This window comes from Onychomys torridus, chromosome 3, assembly GCF_903995425.1.
Source record: "Onychomys torridus chromosome 3, mOncTor1.1, whole genome shotgun sequence".
Classification (NCBI taxonomy): Eukaryota; Metazoa; Chordata; class Mammalia; order Rodentia; family Cricetidae; genus Onychomys; species Onychomys torridus.
In genome coordinates this window covers 114,704,287-114,722,097 of record NC_050445.1, presented here as the reverse complement: position 1 = coordinate 114,722,097, position 17,811 = coordinate 114,704,287, and the positions used below count along the sequence as shown (strand labels likewise).

The 17,811-nt window shown below is 47.8% G+C and overlaps 1 pseudogene; it reads left to right on the top strand.

Moving 5' to 3' along the window:
• Positions 1 to 217: 217 nt before the first annotated feature.
• Positions 218 to 1,083, top strand: LOC118580121 (annotated as a pseudogene).
• The last annotated feature ends 16,728 nt before the right edge of the window (positions 1,084 to 17,811 follow it).

Here is a 17,811-nt window from a genome sequence, read left to right as displayed (position 1 = left end):
CAAGTGCTGGGATTAAAAGCGTGCGCCACCACCGCCCAGCCTTTCTTCTCTTCTTGAGCATTGAGTCCCTATTAGGTTGTCTAAAGTACCTCTGACTTTCTTTTTCCTTTTGGATGTAGGAAATTGTATTGCTAAACAGTCTCATGGGCCTAATTTGGGCTGTTTAAAATTCCCCATTGAGAGTTTGGTTCTAGCCGTAGCAACCAAGGACCTGACCATGGAGCAGGGCAGGGAGGCCCGCTGCTCTGCTGAGGAGACCTTGACAGATGATTATAAAATGATGATGACCCTGGGCCAAGGATAGTTTTCAGAGGTCAAACTGGCCGTTCATGTGCCCAAAGTATCCTGTGTGGCTGTAAAAATTCTTAGAAACAGGGAGAAGTATGCCTCGCTTATCAAGAGTGAAATCAGCATCATGAAATCCCTGACTCATGCCAACATCATTCAATTGTTCCATGTGGTCCACACCAGAGAGACCACCTACCTGGTGATGGAGCATGCGTCAGAGGGAGACCTGCTGCATCATATACTGGAAGTGGGGTCCTTAGAGGAGAGCGAGGCTCGAAGGCTGTTCACCCAGCAATATCTGCCATGATAACCTTATTGTTCATAGAGACATAGAGGCCAATAACATCCTAATCGTCCATATGGGTAACACCAAGCTGTCCGATTTTGGCCTTTCTGCTGACATCATCCCTGAGCAGAAGCTTGGTGGTTTCTGTGGCACTCTATACTATTGTGCCCTGGACCTCTCTGGAAAGGAGGCATGCGATGGCTGGACCACTGATATTTGGAGTTTAGGTGTGCTTCTCTTCCTCATGGTGACCAGGGGGCTTTCCCTTCCAAGCTAGCTCTGTTGCAGGAGTGAAACAGCAGATCCTGCAAACTTCAGGGTGCCTCCGCATGTTTCCTTTGATATTCGTGATATCATCCTCAAACCGCTGATTATAAATCCCTAGAGCAGGCTCACCATAGGTCAAATCATGAGGTGCCCCATGGTCAGGAACAGTGAGGTTCCTTCACCACCTACTTCCATGCAGTCTCTCCCAGGCACCCCGAGCCCTGGCATTGTCAGGGCCATGACAGTCATAGGGTATAAATCTGAAGAAATCATTGAGTCTCTGAAAGACCAGAAATATAACCAGGTGATGGCCACTTACCTAATTCTACAGCACCAGTCACCTGGGGAAGACTGCTTCCATCACCAGGAGAAACCCATGAGAGCCATGCAGTCAGGCCTTGTCCTCAACCTGGCAGATCTTCACACTTTCCCTGTGTCCTTAGGGAGAGCTACTGAGCCTGCTGCTCCCACCCTCACCTTGCCTGCCATCTAAGACCAAGGAGAAAGAAGAGAAGAATGCCAGGCAGGGTGGCACAAGGCACAGCATGGTTGCCACCCTGTGCTGCAAGCCAAAGAGGACCCACCCTCCCTACCTACCACACCTGGGCTGTCCTGTGGCTGATTCCCTCATGGGCAGCAACCTGGAAATCACTGAGTACTTCACACAGTCTGAGATCGGGTCATCATCCAGGGATCAACCATGACTCAAGAAGTGACCATGGCCCAGGATGAAGCCATGACCCAGGAAGGGACCATGGCCCAGGATGAAGCCATCACCCAGGGAACCACCTTGACCCAGAAAGGGACCATGACTGAGTAAGCGACCATGATCCAGGATGAGTCCATCACACAGGAAGCGACCATCATGTAGGTAGAGGCCATCATTCAGGATGCCACTATAACCCCAGAAGCCACCATGATCCAGACTGAAACCATCACACAGGAAGAGGCTATGACTCTGGGCATGGCCATGACCCAGGAAGTGACCAACAGGCAGGAAGAGGCTATCACTCTGGATGTGGCCATCACCCATGGCCAGCCCCAGGATGCAGGCCCAGCTTCTTCCGGGAACCCGGAGGCATCACAGCTGGAAAGGGGTCAAGAAAACAATCATGAACTGCCTCAGACACCTCTGTTGCTTCTGCCTGCCTCATGCAAACAGAGGATGCACCTCCTGCAAGAACCTGGCTCCAAAGAAAAGGGATCATGGAGTCACCCCCAGAACCAGGTGGGTACACTTATTCATTTTATTGGTGCTTCTCCTCCTGTCCTTTGTGATAAATGATGCCTGGGCACATTGTGGCACACTTGTGAATGTAACAACCTGTCACTTCAGAGAGACCAATCCCAGAGAATCCCCTCAAGTGTGACCTCAGGCTTGTTGAGCTACAAGTGGACAGCAGAGATGCTGATGAGAGCAGGGAGAGCAGGGGCGGGGCAAGGCCACAGAAGGCAAAGATCCCATGGAGGACCAGTGGGGGACTTAGGCACTGCAGGCCAGCACAGTAAGTCCTGAGTGTTCCAAAGCCACTAAGAGTCTCCTTCCTGTGTCTTTCTGCTTTGAAGTTCTGAAGGGGTCAAGCCCCAGTTCTATGGCTTGTGAGCCACGGATTGGGGACCGGTCTGGCTGAGAATCGGAAGCCCCATGGGGAGCCAGGCCAGATGTCCAGGAGGCAGTGTGGACACAGGCCCCACCTGCAGAGGAAGAGCTGTTCACCCCAACACAGATCTCTCCAGGTAAAATCCCAGGCAGGAAGGAAAGGCTTTCCACAGGGTCTTGCTCAGAGGGGAGGGCTGAGATGCAAAGGGACCCTAAGCTGTCTCATGGAACAATAGCACCTTGCCCTCTCCCCCTGCCTGGCTAAACATCAGAGATTGCCCTCTGGGTAGTGACTGTCCTTTGCTCCCTGTTTCTGGGCAGAGAACATGGTCTTCTCCATGAGGTGAGACTTCTCTCCCTAGGGAAAATATTTCTAGTTAGCCTGTCCCACCTGCCCCAAGGTGGATTCCCAGGTTGAGGATGGCCAGCAAGCAGCCCTGTAGGACTCCTGTCAACATTTTGGAAGAACCCCCAAAAGTCATCAACCACAGAAAGTTACAGAGCAAAGCTTGGAACAATCTCTACTGGGGAGTGACTCCAGGGCCGGCTGAGTCTTCTCCCTCCACCAATTCTGCCCTCTAGTTACTCACCTGCTGCCTCTCCATGCTTGCTCCTTCAAGGCCACCATTCCCATTGGGAATTGGATTCCATACTCACCACCACGTGCCACACCGTGAGGGAGTGATAGGTACCATGATGTGGATGGAACCACAAACCCTTATGAAGGAGCACCAACCTGTTGTGGGCCCTGCCTCGTGCCAGCCCAAGTCTGCACTCAGAGGGGCATATCTGTAAGGTCGCTTGTTCTTGCACAGGTAAGCAGCCTTTTGCCCTTCCTTTGGGCAAATTTCCTGGAAACCTCCCCTGTCCTTCCCACACTCACATTGATAAGGTCTCATCTTGTGTGTTCTTTCTCCTTAGATAGTGCCAACATGCCACAGCATGAAACACAGAAAAGTCTGTGTGACTGATGTGGACGGTACATCTGTCTGTGTGTCCCTAATGTAACATGAAAACAAGGTTCCTGGGATGATAATCATACTCCACTGGCTTCTGTGTCCAACAGCATTGTCTTGACAGTGTTCCAGAACTAGGAGAACACATCTGTCTTATCTGCTCAGTCCTCTGAGCAACACTGAGCTCCTAGGACAGACATTTTAGTGTGCTCAATCTGAAAAAAGAATCTTATTCCACTCTGGGGTGAGAAGAGCACCCCAGAACCCCATGCTTCCCAACCCACCGACAACAACTCTGAGAATGTACATTCCATGGGATCCTTTCCTGCCCTCAGCCACTGGATCTGCTCAGACAAAACTGAGGAGGACTTCTCAGGTGACTCTGGCCAGCCTGGGAGGGAGATCTGGCCTCTCACATTGTGATCCCCCTAAGACAACTGTATTGTTCACCTGCCCCCATCCCCTGGAATAGAAAGCCACTGGTGAGTATCTCTCTGTCTCTGTCTCTGTCTCTGTCTCTGTGTCTCTCTTTCTCTGCCTCCCTTCTCCATGAACAACTTCCAGGCAGGTCAGCTGTTCTGTCTTAAACTGGACCCCTAGAGATTCACCAAACACTGAAGATCACTATAAATAGCAAATCCAAAATGCAAACATAAAATAAAAATTGCAATCGACTGAAATAGATACATAAAATTAAAATCAACCAACCAAAAAAACACACATAAAACCTTGAATGACCCACCCTAATAATAAGAGTCTCACAGAGGCATGCTAAGGGGAACACATTCCACCTACAACCAAAGATGGAAATTGGCTTTCATTCCCTGACAGGTGTATTAAGGAGTCACATGCACACTTCCATGTTATTGTCTGACATTGGTTCTGTCTACTTTGGACAATAGGAATAGTATTGCTACAAACTTTTCATCTGCTGGTTTTCGTGTCCACACAGAGTATTGCCCTATAACTCGGGCTGGACTGAACTCGGTATATAGTCCAGGCTGCCTTTAAATTCCTGAGGATCCTGCTGCCTCAGTTCCTCTTAGGTGCACAGTAACACTGTTATGTGTATGCAGCCCCATGTCCATGTCCAGACCTGCCTCTGATGACACTATGAGATGGAGCCTCACCCCCACTGCTTGAAGGTTTAGTCCGCTCACCCCTCGGGGATCTCATACCCTCACATTTAGCCAGTTCTAGGGAGTTTGTGCATTTTTCTTAAGACTAGATGCTAGAGCCAGGGTGAAGGCGTATGCCTGTAATCCCAGGACTCTTCCGGCTCAGACAGGAGACTAGCCATAAATTGAAGGCCACCCTGGCCTATATAAGGAGCAGTGGTCTATCTAGCTTTGGTGACCCTGTGAGATCTCTCTCTCTAAAATACAGAAAGTGAACAATAGGACTAGTGTTCCGTATACCTTGCATGCACACTGGTTCTTGTCCCTGGGTTCTTGTCCACTGTAAAATAAAACCAGGTAGAGCATGCTGGGAATCCCAGTATTGGAGGGTGGAGACAAGAGGATCAGGTGGTCAAGGTCATCTTCCAACCTGGAGAGTTGGAGGTCAGTCTAGGAGGAACCACACACTATTTTAAAAGCAAACAACACCTACCCACAAGTATTAATGCCCCAACCTGAGAAAACAGTGACATGGCAGCCCATAACAACCATATTCTGTGTGAATCAGAACTTTCTGATAAAAGAAAGTAGGGCATCTAGATGCACAGTAATATTTTTCTTCTTTGTTACTCACATCTGGAATTGGCCTGAGCATTGAGTTCATCCCCTGTGCAAGGCACCAGGGAGCTGTTCAACAAGCACTTCCTGCTGGCCCTGTGGGGGCCACTGGGGAGCTGTGTGAGTGGTGCTCCCTGTTGAGTATTCCCTGGTGGTCCTGTGGGGGGCACTGGGGACCTGTGTGAGTAGTGCTCCCTGTTGATCCTGTGGGAGGCACTGGGGAGCTGTGTGAGTAGTGCTCCCTGTTGATCCTGTGGGGGGACAGTCTGGAGGAAGGTTTTGGAGAACATAAGGCAGGAAGACTGCTGGCCCTGCAACCTGTCAGAAACTCTGGTGTTGTGCTGCCCCCTTGTGGCACTTCCACACCAGTTCCGAGTTAGTGCGCCTGGTTGGCTGAGGTCCCTGCTTCACCTGGTGCCAACAACTGGGGTGGTTGGGTGGGTTGGTGGGTGGGGTGGGGGTAGGCTTGCATCGCTGTACCCATCTAACATGATTTTGTCCTTCCGTCTTTCATTCCTTTTCCCCATCATCATAATACAGGAACACAATACCTTTCATAGCTCTGCTGACCAGTGGATGGTCCTGAAGAAACTGCATAGACACACACTGCTGTGCCTGGCTCTGTTGTTTATAAAGCTAGACGACTGGGCAGCGTCAAGAGTGTGAAATGGACACCCTGGGCGATATTCAGAAGCACAAGAGGACTGGGACAGTGACTGTTTTACATTGCCTGCTTTCTTGTGAGAGAGGAATTCATTCTCCAGAATGCAAGAAAAAGGGTGAGCAGGCTTGCTGAAGCTTGTCACCCCAGCACTGGGAGATGGAGACAGGTGCATCTCCTTTGTTGTTTTGTTTTGCTGCTGTGATTTATGTTTTGGTTTTTTTTTTTCCAAGACAAGATTTCTCTGTTTGGCCCTGGCTCTGTTGACCAAGATGGCTTTGAACGCACAGAGATCTGCCTCCCTCTGCCTCCCCAGTGCTGGAGTCAAAGGCATGCCACACACCACCTCCATTTGATGCAGGTGCATCAATCTTGTTGGCCTTGAGAAAGCCTGTGTCCAAAACACAAAGTGTACTGCATCTGTGAATTGACATGTTGAGGGATACCATGTGGTCATGACTTGTTGGTGGTAGCTGTGTTCCCCAAATACTGTGCACCCTTAATAAACTTTATCTTAGGTCAGGGCACAGAACAGCCACTAGATATAGAGGCCAGAAAATGGTGGCCCTCACACCTTTAATCCTAGCATTCCAGAGGCAGAAATCCCTCTGGACCTCTGTGAGTTCAAGGCTACAATGGAAACAGCCAGGCGTGGTGACACACGCCTTTAATCCCAGAAAGTGAGCCTTTAATCCCAGGGAGTGATAGCAGAAATCAGCAAGGTATATAAGGCGTGAAAACCAGAAACTAAAAGCTTTTGGCTAGTTAAGCCTTTAGGCTTTTGAGCAACAGTTCAGCCGTGATCCATTTGGATGAGGACTCAGAAGTTTCCAGTCTGAGGAAACAGGATCAGCTGAGGAACTGGCGAGGTGAGGTAGCTGTGACTTGTTCTGCTTCTCTGATCTTCAAGCATTCACCCCAATAACTGGCCTCAGGTTTGATTTTATTAATAAGTACCTTTAAGATTCATGCTACAGTACCTACATACAAGTTTGAGCATACACATGTATGTATTCAAGAACATACCTGTACAAGGGCACAAGTGTAAACATAATGTGTGAGTGAAGTTTAAAAAAAGAGAGAGAGAGAGAGAGAGAAGCACACAGTTACTTGAAGAACCAGGTAGCTTTTTGGAAGACCTGACCTTCTGTGCAGGAGCATCCTGGTCAGCAAGACCTAGGAGAATGAGACAGGGTGATACTGCTGAGAACACTGGTTTGGTCCTCTTGGGATGCTCTATGGTTGACAGAGCCCAGCAAGCCAAGCTTTGAGGACTCTTATTACTGCTGAGTAGTTTCCAGTTGGTGGGCTGACAAGGCGACCCCAGCTTTGTCAGCACTGTGGGTCACCTGGATGTCTCACCTCTCTGCAGCATGAGGCGAGGTGCCTCTCAGAAGCCGAGGAGGATGGCCCTGCACTCGGAGCAAAGGCCACCTTGATCAGCTCTACTGGTATTAACTCCCATCACCCAAACCATTGCAATATGTTTTCTACGTTGGAAATAAAATGACATTGTTAAATGAGCTTTTGGTTGTTTGGAGACAGGGTCTTTATGTAGCTCAACCATAGAGCATCCTGAGAGGACCAACCCAGTGTTCTCAGCAGCATCACCCTGTCTCATTCTCCTAGGTCTTGCTGACCAGGATGCTCCTGCACAGAAGGTCAGGTCTTCCAAAAAGCTACCTGGTTCTTCAAGTAACTGTGTGCTTCTTTATCACTATTTTTACTTAAGTGTGTGTGCAAATATACTCACACATTATATGTTTACACTTGTGTGCTTGTATGTATATGCCCTTGAAGACATACACGTGTAAGCTCAAACTTGTATGTATGTAGCACATGTATTCCCTCAAATGTCAATTCACAGATGCAGTACACTTTGTGTTTTGGACACAGACTTTCTCAAGGCCAGCAAGATTGATGCACCTGCATCAAATGGAGGTGGTGGTGGAGCATACCTTTGACTCCAGCACTGGGGAGGCAGAGGGAGGCAGATCTCTGTGCGTTCAAAGCCATCTTGGTCAACAGAGCCAGGGCCAAACAGAGAAACCTTGTCTTGGAAAAAAAAACCCAAAACATAAATCACAACAGCAAAACAAAACAACAAAGGAGATGCACCTGTCTCCATCTCCAAGTGTTGGGGTGACAAGCTTCAGCAAGCCTGCTCACCCTTTTTCTTGCATTCTGGAGAACGAATTCCTCTCTCACAAGGAAAGCAGGCAGTGCAAAAACAGACAGCCACTGTCCCAGTCCTCTAGTGCTTCTGAATATCGCCCAGGGTGTCCATTTCACACTCTTGACGCTGCCCAGTCGTCTAGCTTTATAAACAACAGAGCCAGGCACAGCAGTGTGTGTCTATGCAGTTTCTTCAGGACCATCCACTGGTCAGCAGAGCTATGAAAGGTATTGTGTTCCTGTATTATGATGATGGGGAAAAGGAATGAAAGACGGAAGGACAAAATCATGTTAGATGGGTACAGCGATGCAAGCCTACCCCCACCCCACCCACCAACCCACCCAACCACTCCAATTGTTGGCACCAGGCGAAGCAGGGACCTCAGCCAAGCAGGCGCACTAACACGGAACTTGTGTGGAAGTGCCACAAGGGGGCAGCACAACACCAGAGTTTCTGACAGGATGCAGGGCCAGCAGTCTTCCTGCCTTATGTTCTCCAAAACCTTCCTCCAGACTGTCCCCCCACAGGATCAACAGGGAGCACTACTCACATAGCTCCCCAGTGCCTCCCACAGGATCAACAGGGAGCACTACTCACACAGCTCCCCAGTGCCCCCAACAGGGCCAGCAGGAAGTGCTTGTTGAACAGCTCCCTGGTGCCCTGCACAGGGGTGAACTCAATGCTCAGGCCAATTCCAGATATGAGTTACAAAAACCAAAACCAAAACCAAAACCAAAACCAAAACCAAACAAACAAACAAACAAACAACAAACAAAAAGCCCAAAAAACAAAAACAAACAAACAAAAAACACAACTTACTGTACATCTAGATGTCCGACTTTCTTCTATCAGAAAGTTCTGATTCACACAGAATAGTGGTTGTTATGGGCTGCCATGTCACTGTTTTCTCAGATTGGGGCATTAATACTTGTGGGTAGGTGTTGTTTGCTTTTAAAATAGTGTGTGGTTCCTCCTAGACTGACCTCCAACTCTCCAGGTTGGAAGATGACCTTGACCACCTGATCCTCTTGTCTCCACCCTCCAATACTGGGATTCCCAGCATGCTCTACCTGGTTTTATTTTACAGTGGACAAGAACCCAGGGACAAGAACCAGTGTGCATGCAAGGTATACGGAACACTAGTCCTATTGTTCACTTTCTGTATTTTAGAGAGAGAGATCTCACAGGGTCACCAAAGCTAGATAGACCACTGCTCCTTATATAGGCCAGGGTGGCCTTCAATTTATGGCTAGTCTCCTGTCTGAGCCGGAAGAGTCCTGGGATTATAGGCATACGCCTTCACCCTGGCTCTAGCATCTAGTCTTAAGAAAAATGCACAAACTCCCTAGAACTGGCTAAATGTGAGGGTATGAGATCCCCGAGGGGTGAGCGGACTAAACCTTCAAGCAGTGGGGGTGAGGCTCCATCTCATAGTGTCATCAGAGGCAGGTCTGGACATGGACATGGGGCTGCATACACATAACAGTGTTACTGTGCACCTAAGAGGGACTGAGGCAGCAGGATCCTCAGGAATGTAAAGGCAGCCTGGACTATATACCGAGTTCAGGCCAGCCCGAGTTATAGGGCAATACTCTGTGTGAACACTAAAACCAGCAGATGAAAAGTTTGTAGCAATACTATTCCTATTGACCAAAGTAGACAGAACCAAATGTCAGACAATAACATGGAAGTGTGCATGTGACACCTTAATACACCTGTCAGGGAATGAAAGCCAATTGCCATTTTTGGTTATAGGTGGAATGTGTTCCCTTAGCATGCCTCTGTGAGACTCTTAGTATTAGGGTGGGTCATTCCAGGTTTTATGTGTGTGTTTTTTTGGTTGGTTGGTTTTAATTTCATGTATCTATTTCAGTCGATTGCAATTTTTATTTTATGTTTGCATTTTGGATTTGCTATTTGTAGCGATCTTCAGTGTTTGGTGAATCTCTGGGGGTCCAGTTTAAGACAGAACAGCTGACCTGCCTGGAAGTTGTTCATGGAGAAGGGAGGCAGAGAAAGAGAGACACAGAGACAGAGACAGAGACAGAGACAGAGAGATACTCACCAGTGGCTTTCTATTCCAGGGGATGGGGGCAGGTGAGCAATACAGTTGTCTTAGGGGATCACAATGTCAGAGGCCAGATCTCCCTCCCAGGCTGGCCAGAGTCACCTGAGAAGTCCTCCTCAGTTTTGTCTGAGCAGATCCAGTGGCTGAGGGCAGGAAAGGATCCCGTGGAATGCACATTCTCAGAGTTGTTGTCGGTGGGTTGGGAAGCATGGGGTTCTGGGGTACTCTTCTCACCCCAGAGTGGAATAAGATTCTTTTTTCAGATTGAGCACACTAAAATGTCTGTCCTAGGAGCTCAGTGTTGCTCAGAGGACCGAGCAGATAAGACAGATGTGTTCTCCTAGTTCTGGAATACTGTCAAGACAACGCTGTTTGACACAGAAGCCAGTGGAGCATGATTATCATTCCAGGACCCTTGTTTTCATGTTACATTAGGGACACACAGACAGATGTACCGTCCACATCAGTCACACAGACTTTTCTGTGTTTCATGCTGTGGTATGTTGGCACTGTCTAAGGAGAAAGAACACACAAGATGAGATCTTACCAATGTGACTCTGGGAAGGACAGGGGAGGCTTCCAGGAAGCTTGCCCAAAGGATGTGCAAAAGGCTGCTTACCTGTGCAAGAACAAGCGACCTTACAGATATGCCCCTGTTGTATCTATTCACCCCTATAGACGAATTTCTAAGTGGTCTTATTAAATAAGAAACACAGAGCCAAATACAGAGTTAAAAGCCTAAGAGATCAGAGCAAAGAGCCAAGACTGTCTTTAGCTTAGCACTAACTGTTGTCCTTCCCCTGAGAAAGAGACCTTCTTCCCCTGTGTCTGTGTTTTATTGCTTTCCTGTTCTACTTTCTCATTGGCTCTAAGCCCAGCCACATGACTTCCTCATCACTGCCTGTCTATACAGACCTCCTGGTCTCTATGGATGGTACTGGGATGAAAGACTCAAGGGTCACCACACTTGGCTGTGTCCTTGACCACACAGAGACTCTGCGTGCCATGTGATTGCATTAAGGGTGTGGGCTACTACCACCTGACTGCTGTCCCTGGCTCGCTATGACCTCTGATCTCCAGGCAAATTTTATTTATTAACATACAAATAAAACCACATTAGAGCACAAATAAAATATTACCATACACCCCACTGGTCCTCCATGGGATCTTTGCCTTCTGTGGCCTTGCCCCGCCTCCTGCTCTCCCTGCTCTCATCAGCATCTCTGCTGTCCACTTGTAGCTCAACAAGCCTGAGGTCACACTTGAGGGGATTCTCTGGGATTGGTCTCTCTGAAGTGACAGGTTGTTAGGTTCAAAAGTGGGTCACAAGTGGGCCCAGGCATCGTTTATCATAAAGGACAGGAAGAGAAGCACAAATAAAATGAAGTGAGTGTACCCACCTGGTTCTAGGGGTGACCTTTGGAGCCAGGTTCTTACAGGAGGCATGGCCTCTGTCTGCAGGTAGCAGGCAGCAGCAAGACAGGTGTCTGAGGCAGTTCATCATTGTTTTCTTGACCCCTTTCCAGCTGTAGCGCCTCTGTGTTTGGGAAGAAGCTGGGCCTGCATCCTGGGGCTGGCCATGGGTGATGGTCACTTCCTGGGTCATGGCCACGTCCAGAGTAATAGCCTCTTCCTGTGTGATGGTCTCATCCCGGGTCATGGTGGCTTCTAGGGTGATAGTTGCATCCTGAATGATGGCCTCTACCTACCTCAGTCATGATCACTTCCTGTGTGATGGACTCATCCTGCATCATGGTCAATTCCTGGGTCATGGTCCCTTCCAGGGTCATGGCCTCATCCTGGGCCATGGTCCCTTCCTGGGTCATAGTCGATCCCTGGGTGATGGTCTCTTCCTGCAATGTATCCCAAGGGGAGGAGTCTGCGGGGGTGAAATACTGAGATGCCTCCTGAGAGCTGCAGAGTTCCTCTTGGGGACTGCAGGAGGACATGTTGTTGTCTGTGTCACTCTGGTGTGACCTAGGAGAGGAGGTGTCCAGAAAGAGAGCTGGCTGGACACTGGCCATGTGGCTGCTGAGTGACCTGATCTTGGACTGTGTGATATTCTCACTGATTTGCAGGTTGCTGCCCATGAGAGAATCAGCCATAGGACAGCCCAGGTTGGGTAGATGGGGAGGGTGCATCCTCTTTGGCTGGCAGCACAGGGTGGCAGGCACACTGTGCCTTGTGCCACACTGCCTGGCCTTCTTCTCCTCTTTCTCAATGGTCTTAGGTGGCAAGGTGAAGGTGGGCAGAGCAGGCTCAGTAGCTCTCCCTAAGCACACAGGGAAAGTGTGAAGATCTGCCAGGTTGAGGACAAGGCCTGACTGCATGGCTCTCATGGGTTTCTCCTGGTGATGGAAGCAGTTTCTCCTGAGTCCTTACTGGTAAATAGAACAATAGAGTCTTAGTTAAAACTTACATTTGGTAGCTGTGGCAGAGCTGGTACCAGTGGGACCAGAAATCCCACTAGGCCTCCAGCTGTATGGTGGGATGCTGCCCCTGGGGCCTCGGGGCACTGATGGCAGTTAAAATATCAGTAGATTGAGGCGAGGCCACTAAACTGACAGAGAAACAACTGAAGTCTCATAAAGGTGAGCACATGGCAATTATTAAAGCTAGGAGAGTGGAGGCAGGGGAAACAGCAGTTCAAGTTGTCTTTGGCTCCACAGTGGTCTTGAGGCTAGCCTGTGCTACAGGAGACCCTGTCTCACCAAACCAGAAATCAAAAGCAAAGAGAAGAGCAGGGACTGCTTTTGTTTTGTACATGATCGAGGTTCCCAATGCTTCAGAAATATCGTTTGCTGTGAGACACAGGGCATGGACACAGTGAGTGTGACATCAACAACTGAGGGGGGAGGGCTGTGGGCAGCCTCTTCCATGTTCTTGAAGCTATGCTGCTGTCACCTCCCATCAGAAGTCATTGGTTTTACACGTTAGATGGTCCTCACAGGACCCACCCAGAACCAGCTATGTGACATGAGCCAAAGAAACTGGATGGAAGTTTGCAAGAGGTCAAGAAGGATGTTTTCTGTCAAGAAAATGTTCACAGTGCCTGAAGGCATCACGTGTCTACACATTCCACACTTAAGCACTGGCTAGTAATTCTAGCAAACCAAATCACCACACGATGAAAGGGAGACATGGGTACTGTCCAGCAATGGGCACCGAAGTCCTACTTGCCAGTTCTCTATCAGGTATTAGATTTCTGAAAGCCACAGAGGATAGGCCCTCCCTCATCATCCACACCTGGGAATACCTGGAAGGAGACTGAAGGGCTTTGGTGTTGGACCGGGAAGGTTCTGCTACCCATGACCTCTCCCAAAAGATGAAAAGATTAAGATTGGAGGTGGTGGCCCATGCCTTTAATGCCAGTACTTGGGAGGCAGAGGCAGGGAGACCTCTGTAAGATCAAGACCAGCCTGGTCTACAGAGAGAATTCCAGGACAGCCAGGGCTACACACAGAGAAACGCTGTCTGGATAAACAAATGAAGAAAAGATTAGGAGTTATATTCAAGGCCAGGTTTGGGAAACTCAGGTAAAGACTGTCCTTGCAATGAAACGTCCCTTCCTTCTCCAAAGGGACAGGTGTTTGGGGTGGGTCTGTGGAGTGCTGGCCATGATTCCAGCACTAGGAAGTTTTGTTCCTGGACATGTTCTTTGAGCTCTTTGGCCAGCAGACCTGATCCTTTGCTTCAAAACCATTGTTGTCTCCACCCTCTGTGAGTGATAGCACACAGCTTTAGTCCTGTGATCGCACCCCCCACTTGAGTTAGAAAATGAAAATGACCCATGAAAGGACAGCTTCCATCAGACAGAAGGACAGAAGACGGTGGAGGGTCAGGGTGTGGAAAGTCCCCCCAAGGAAAGTTCTTTTCTTCCTCGAATACCAGGCTCTTATTAGACTTTCATATTTTTTTTTTCTCTTCTTGAATTCTTTTCAGCTTCCCTGTTCCATAATTAGCATCAAAATAACAGAATCTTACCTCTGGCCTTTGCCAGTCATGACTTTAACTGCCAGGAAGATCCTAAGATAACCACCTAGCAGGATCTTTCTGATAAAGCTACAGACCCATGGGTGCCCTTCCTTAAGACACCACACAATGTGGCCTGTCATCCTCTGAACAGGAGTCCACGTGATTCATCCTGTCCTCTGAAGGTAAGCAGCTGAATAAAAAAGAGAAACACCAAGAGACTTGGGAGGTGTGGGCAGGAGGCAGTGGGATCAAGGGAATATGGTCCAAGTTTTTCATAGACACATCTGCAAATGTCACTGTGAGAATACTCATGTTGTAGAGTCAGTAAAAACTGACATTTTAAAATAGTCAAAGAAGGAATAAACCCAAATAAAATATGACACGTTAAAATAGAGTAAGCCTGATAAATAAAGGAAATATAATTTGCCCCAATTATACCCCAAACCATGAAAGAAGGAAAGGAAGAAAGAGTTAGTTTAAAACCAGGAAACCAAAACCTCTAAACCCCAAATCTGTGACCTTAGAGGGACACTAACTATGTCTGGATTCAGCAATTCACGACCATCCAAGTGCAAGTGGCTCACTAATGTCCAAAATCCACCTCTCTGCAACCAACCAACAGCTCCTGCACTGGAAGGACAGGAGGCAGTCTCAGCCAGAGCTGTGAGTGCACAGGTGTATGTCATTGTGACATCACAGCAAGACATGGACCAATGAGGGCTCGGCACAGCTCACTGGTCTGGCCAGTGGGGCAGTAGGGGCCTGAGGAGCCTGGTTACACTCAAATAACTGTCCCCAGTGTTGACCCACTACTTTGTTCTAGGTTTTATATCCCAGATTTTCCACAACTTAAAAAACAGGACCACATGCTAGGGACCAATGTTCAAACCTAAGATCTTTCCTTGGATATTTGATATCCTAATAAAGACCTTTTCCACTTGAATATTTATGTGGAATCATTTGATTTATCATTCCAGATGTTGTCCCTCATTGGGTCATGGACGTTATGTGTTACTTTGCTTTCTCTTGCTGTGATAAAAGTCCATGACCAAAAGCAACTTGAGGAATGGCTTATTTCACTTTCCCTTCCCAGTCATAATCTACCATGAGTGTAAGTAGGGTAGGAACTCAAGACAGGAATCTCGAGGCAGGAACCAAAGCCATACCATGGAGTAAAGCCGTTTACTGGCTTGCTCTCCTTGTCTCTCTTTAAGCCTCTTTTTAAAATATACAGCCATGACCTCTAGCCCAGGACCTGAATCATTAATCAAAAGTCCTCACAGACTTATCTACAAGACAATTAAGTTCCTTCTTCCCCAGATTGCTCTAGCTTGTGTCAAGCTGACAAAAATCTAACTGGCCCACACAGACCTTCATCTAATAGTGGGTGGATAACATGGTTCCCTTTACATGGACCCTACTATGCTGTAATAACTCTTGGCTTACAGAGCCTATCACATCCATACTCAAAGCAACTGGTTCCTTTTTATTAGACGCAGATTGATGAGAATGATACTGTAGCCTCTGACTCATACTGGGATGCTGGAACAGTGCTCTATTTCCCAGGACACTCCAGGGCAGGTGGCTAAAATCTACGGGGCTAAGAGGAATAGGCTTTGTCACATTTTCGCCATAAAATCTTCATCCAATTTCTCACCAGACAGAAAACTAGGACTCCAGAAGGCAGTGCGTTGATATGTTCAAAATGATAGAGGAAAAAAATCCATCAGTGGCCGTCCTGGAATCCTCGCCCTGGAAGGAGGAGACACATGTGGTTTCTTCAATGAAACCTGCTGTTCTGGGCCAACATTTTAGAGAAAGTAGCCAGGGAACCTCTCTCAAACCATAAAACAACCCAAATAGCTGAGGGTGTAAATGAAAATTCAGTGCAGAGCTCCTGGCTAGGGCAACCCCGAAGTAGCTTTTCTGGGTGTTTGGAGTCCTTCCGCTCTCATGGTCCCTTTTATGATTTTAGTTTTAGTTTGTGTCTTCAGCCACTGTGGATTTTAAATCCTGGTACAATTTGGTGCTTTCCTAGTTGCAGGCCCTTACGATCCACACGGTACTGCCTCAGAAATAAAGGTCATTGCCATCTTCATCGATGCAGTCTTCCACTACTAAGGCTCTGGTTGTTGCCACATCTGACCTCCAGTCCCTCACAGCCACCCCCTACCTTCTCCAAATGTTTGGTCTGTTTCCCAGGACATACTGCCTGTATGGTTCTTCCATCTTAGGACCCAATGACCAATCCACAAGATCAGTTGCCCACTCCCAGCTCTGAAGCTTCTCTAGAAGGTGACCTTTGACTCTTGACAGTGCTTTGACCCTGCTTATGTGTCAGGGGTGATGTGGACACCCTTCTAGGGTAGTTGGCTGGGGACAAGGCTGCTTTGGACATACAGCAAAACCTGGCTGCCTTTAATCGGGACCAGAAGGGGTTAATCTTAACAAGCCCTAGCTGCAATGTTTAGGGTGGTAGCACCACTGTGGAGAATTAGACCCTCTGGAAATACTGGTCTTTATTGTGATAGCTAGTGGGGAAGTTCACTCAAGGGATTGAGTCTCATTTGGGGTTAGATAAACACCATGACCAGAACTAACTTGGGGAGGAAATGGTTTATTTATTTCCTCCTACACTTCACCATCCATCAATGAAGGAAGCCAAGGTACAAACCTGGAGGCAAGAACTGAAGCAGAGGCCACAGATGAAGGCTGCTCCTGCCTTTGTCTCTCTGCTTTCTATATTCCTCATACAGTGGAACCCCCTACCCCAGGATCACATTACCCATAGTAGGGACACTAGGCCCTCATACATCAATTAGCAACTAAGAACAAACCCTACAGACAGGCCAATCTGGTGAAGGCAACTCTTTGAGGCTCCCTCTTCCCAGGTGTGTCTACTTAATAACTGAGGCTACTATGGCAAGGCTTTATTTATTTTTGAGATAAGTTTCTTATAGCCAACACTGGCCTCAAATTCAATATTTAACTGAGGATGACCCTGAACTTCAGATCTTCATGCCTCTGCCTCTTAAGTGTTGGAGTTACAGGCATTTGCCACGAAGTCTAGCTTAGAAATTTTCATTCACCTTCACAGATCCATATTATTCCATAATGTAGGATATACCATGGTGTATCTAACTGTCACTACTTTAAAATTTTACTTTTACTTACTTTATCTATTTATTTTTGCAGTGGTGGGATCATATGCGCAGGGCCTTGGAAAGAACTCAAGTATAGGCATGTGCCAACAGTCTAGCTTGTGTGTGTGTGTGTGTGTGTGTGTGTGTGTAGGTATATACACATGTGTGGTCATGTGAGTGCACATGCACTCAACTAGTATGTAATGTCTCTACCTCCTTCTCCCCCATCCCCAATCAATCCTTGATTTTGTTTTTGTCATTGTTTTGAGACAGGGTCTCTCTCAGTAGTCCTGAAGCAACAAACATAGACCAGACTGGCCTTGAACTCTGCCTCCCGAGTGCTGGCATTAAAGACGCATGCTACCATATTCAACTAATCCTTGGTGTTTTGTTTTTTTGAGCCAGGTTCTTACTATGTAGTCCAGTCTGGCCTGGAACTTGATATGTAGTCCAGGCTGGTCTTGAACTTATGATACTTCTCTGTCTTTCTCCAAAGTAGTGAGATTACAGGCATAAGACATGACACTGGATTCTAGATCCATTTGTTTATTATTTAAGACCATGTCTCATATAACCCAGGCTGGCCTCCAAATGGAAATGTTTTTAGCCAATGCTGGCCTGGAAGTGCTGATCCTCCTCCTTCTACTTAGAAGGT